We start from the raw sequence: 4,674 nt of genomic DNA on the forward strand, positions 1-4,674 counted from the left end.
CCTTCCTTCCTTCCTTCCTTCCTTCCTTCCTTCCTTCCTTCCTTCCTTCCTTCCCTCCTTCCTTCTTTTGTCTTTGCTAGATAGAGTCTTCCTTTGCCACCAGGTTGGAGTACAGTAGCGCAATCTCAGCTCACTGCAATCTCCACCTCCCGGGTTCAAGTGATTCTCCTGGCTCAGCCGCCCGAGTAGCTGGAATTACAGGCATGTGCCACCACACCCAACTAATTTTATATTTTTAGTAGAGACACGGTTTTACCATGTTGGCCAGGAGATGGTCTCAATCTCCTGACCTCGTGATCCATATGTCTTGGCCTCCCAAAGTGCTGGGATTACAGGTGTGAGCCACCGTGCCTGGCCCAGATCATCCTTTTGTTTGTTTGTTTGTTTTAAGATGGAGTCTTGCTCTGTTGCCCAGGCTGGAGTGCAGTGGTGAGATCTTGGCTCAGTGCAACCTCTGCTTCCTGGGTTCAAGCAATTCTCCTGTCTCAGCCTCCCAAGTAGCTGGTTTCAAAATTCTCTTTGTCTGACTTTTGACAATTTGATATAATGTGTCTTGGTGTGGATTTCTTTGGCTTCTTCTTATATAAGATGTATTGGGCCTCCTGGATCTGGACATTTCCTCCCACCCCTATATTTGGGGAATTTTCAGCTATTATTTATTTAAACATAATATTTTCCGCATACCTTTTACTTCTGAGTGTCCCTAAATGCATATATTGATCCACCTAATGGTGTCCCATAAGCCCATTGAGATTTATTTATGCTTTCAAATCCTTTTTTACTTTTTGCTTCTCTGACTGGATAATTTCCAATAAGCTGTCTTCCTTCTCACTGATTTTGTTTCTTCTGCTTGATCTAATCTGCTGTTGAATCCCCCCTCTAGTACATTCTTTATTAAGTTATTGTATTCTTTAGTTCCAAGATTTTTGTCTGATATTTAAAACTATTTTCTCTATATTAAGATTTTTACTTTGTTCTTACACTGCTCTCATGATCTCTTCGAGCATCTTTATGGCCATTATTTTGAATTCTCTAAATGATGAATTATATATTTCCATTTCATCGGGGTTGGTTTCAGAAGATTTGTTTCTTTTGGGGAAATATTTTGTATTTCTTCATTTTCTTTGACTCTTTGTGTTGTTATCTGTGCATTAGAGATGTCTCTAATACACAGTCTTTATGACCTCTCCCAGTCTTTATGAACTGGACTTGTATAGGAGAAGTCAACAAGCAACCCAACCAGAGATCCTGGGGATGTTTGTATCTTCATGTTAGTTCAACTTGCTCTTTGTTCTTAGCATCCCCCAGGAGTCAAAGGTATATTGCGTCCCATCAGTGTGTCCAGACAAGTGAGACTGAAGCCAGTTCCTCAGACAGCTCCTGGAAAATTTGGGATGTTGGGTACATAGACCATCTCCTTCTCTCTCCAGGAAAAAGTTGAGAGCTGAGATTTTTAATCCACTTACTCTGTGCTAAGCCATGGGGAGGGAATATTATTACTGCTAGTTTGACCCACCATCTCTAACCTCACTGGACCCCAGGTGGCTAGAGTATGCTGGATACATCAGTACTCCAAAACAGGTAATACAGAGGTAAGCCCTTTGTGCACCTGCTGGAAAAGTTGGGGCATTTGATGTGTGATCCAACTCTTTCTCCCTCCAGGGGAAAGCTGGGAAGTGTATCTTTTTATTTGCTTGCTTTATGTGCCCGGGGATATAGGCTATGGTGATTGTCCGCTCAAACTACTATCTCTGATATCACCAGTCACCAGGCAGCTAAAGTATGTCAGTTCCTGTCAGCACTGCAAGAAACACAAGCCAGAAGCCAGTCTTCTGAATAATATGCAGGAAAATTGCAGCACTTGATGTATGGTCACTTTCCCTTCTCAGAGTGAAGCTGGGATTTGGGTAGTTTTTTTCCTGATCATATTTTGCTCAGGAGAGCAGAGGAATTATGGTGAGCGGCTATCTCAAATTTCCCTCCTGGATTCAATGTGGCTGGTTTCACACTTGCTTAGGGTATGGGAGCCACTCAGCCAGTTTCTGGATTTTTCACCAGAGGAATCTGTGTTTCATTATTGAAGATAGATTCAATGGTGTGTTCATGGGGGAAAGAGGATTCCAGGGCTTCCTATTTCATCATTTTTGCTGACATTCATGTAGTTGTCTTTTAACTCAGATAGGAAAAAAACAGTCTTAAAACTCATATCTGCTGAAGGAGTTGTATCCAAAATGTGCCACAAACTCTTGAACTTGACAACATAAAAATAAAAAACTCAATTTTTTAAATAGGAAAATGTTCTGAAAAGACACCTCTCCAAAGAAGACATATAAATGGCAAGTAAGCATATGAAAAGATGTCCAACATTACTTGTTAATAGGGAAATAAAAATTAAAATAACAATGATATACAATTATACACCTATTAGAATGGCTAAAATCTAAGAAACATGACAATATCAATTGCATGTGAGGATGCAGAGCAATGGGAACTGTCTTTCATTGCTGGTGGGAGTGCAAAATGTTACAGCTTCTTTGCAAGAGAGTTGGCAGTTTTTACAAAGTTAAACTTTGTGCTGCCATATGATCTATCAATTGTGCTCCTAGCTATTTACCCTAATGATCTGAAAACCTACATTGACACAAAAACCTGCTTGTGGATGTTTATAGAAGCTTTATGATAATCACCAAAAACTGGAATCAATCAAGATTTCATTCAGTAGATGAGTGGCTAATCAAACTGTGGTATATCCTATAATGGAATACTAGTCATTCCAAAACTGAATGAGCTATCAGGTCATGAAAAATTATGATAAATACTTAAATGCATATTAAGTGCATGTTGCTAAGTAAAAAAGTACATACTGCTAAGTAAAAAATGGTTTGAAAAGGATTCCATATCTATGGCATTCTAGAAAAGGCAAAATTATGGAGATAAAATAATAAATCAGTGGTTGTCAGGGGTGTGTGGAGTAGGCAGGATTAAATAGGTGAGGCATAGGAGATTTGCTGGGATGCTGAAACTATTCTGTATGGTACTTTAATGGTGGACAAATAACACTATCCATTTGTCAGAGTCCTTAGAACTTTATAACACAAGGAATCACCTTGATGGGTGCAAAGTAACAGAGGCCTCTGGACCCTCAACTGTCAAGAAGAAATGTAGACAGTCAGTTACCTAGTTGGAAGTATGGGTCATTTTTTATGGAAAAGGAAGAATAACTCAGAGTTCAAAGCCAGGAGCCAAGGGTCAAGCAAAAAACCATGAAAAGCCACTCTTAGGTAGCAGAACAGGGCTCTATTAGAGGAATTAGTGACATACGTCCATTTGCGTTTCAGAATTGCTATGGAATAGTAACTGCTATGCGTCTACTGCTCCATATTTTTGAAAATGACTATGTATTGACTCCTGTTAATTGAGCTTTGTGTAATCTCTTTCCTTCAAATCTGAGTTGACTCCATGATTCTCTTTTGATCAATAATATGCAGCAGTAGAGATAAATAATGAGTCTGGCAGCTTCTACCTGTCCCATAGTCCCAGCTGCCTATCAGTTATGACAATGAATAGAGCACTGATTAGTTCCACTCAACTGCTATAAGGACTTTTGATGAAACACTGTATCATTGCTCTAGATAATAATAATTTTAGGTGAATCACCGATATTTATATTGTCTCATTTATTTTTTTGTTTTATAAAAGCATCATAAAAATTGTTTCAAAATTTTCTGTTTTACTGAATCTTAAATGAGACATCATCTACTTAAAAAGTACAATTCAAGAGAAGGTTTGACTGAGTGACATTTGATAGGAAGAAAGTTAGGTTGGTGTCTAGGTCTGAAATGAAGAAAAAAGAACTGGAGGGAAGTGAATGCTGTTGCTGGGCAATGTGAGTTTGCTGTGGAGAAGTCATCTATTAATTGAATTTAATCTAACCTGAGAATTGTTTATTCTTTGCTTCTTTTTTGTTTTACCCTTATATTGAAACAGAAGAGCTAGTTTCTTCAGTGAATGAAGAAATGAACTAGTATGTTAAGCTTGTGATTCCAGTATTTCAACCCATGGATCTTACAATAGAAATTCCATTCTGAATGGCATTAGTGCTTGATTTTCAACTTGTGGTTTTCTGAGTCAAGCAGAGAAAACAAGCTGCCCTGCCAAATGTAGCAAAACTACATGTTAGTGGTTAGGATAATAAAGAGGCTCTCCATCCTCTCTCTGTCCACGAAGACTAATCAAAAACAAACAAAAAATAAGACAAAACAAAAACAACACAACAAACATAAACTCTCTAAAGTCTAAGACATGACCAAGAAATAAGAATTTAGAGGATCCCAAAACCTGAATCATAAAATCCCAGGGATAAGACTGAAGTCTTTAACCATTACTCCCAGGATTTCTTAATGAGTTCTGCATATAAAACAGCTTGTAATTTTTTTTAAAAAAACTGGCTACATCATATACTTTTCTGAGTATTCCCAAAAGTAGGAGGATCCTATCCATAATATAATGATCTTTAAAAATATGCTGTTGGAGTTCCACAAAGTAGAATCACCTGGTGTGTTATCCCCAACCAAGACTTACTGCTGTGGACCCCTTATATTTGGCTGCTCAGCATTTATTTCTCCTTTCGGTAACAGCGCCTAGATTTTTTTTTTTTTTTTTTTTTTTTTTTTT

The sequence above is a fragment of the Rhinopithecus bieti genome, unplaced genomic scaffold (assembly GCF_001698545.2).
Source record: "Rhinopithecus bieti isolate Rb0 unplaced genomic scaffold, ASM169854v2 scaffold_17939, whole genome shotgun sequence".
Lineage (NCBI taxonomy): Eukaryota > Metazoa > Chordata > Mammalia > Primates > Cercopithecidae > Rhinopithecus > Rhinopithecus bieti.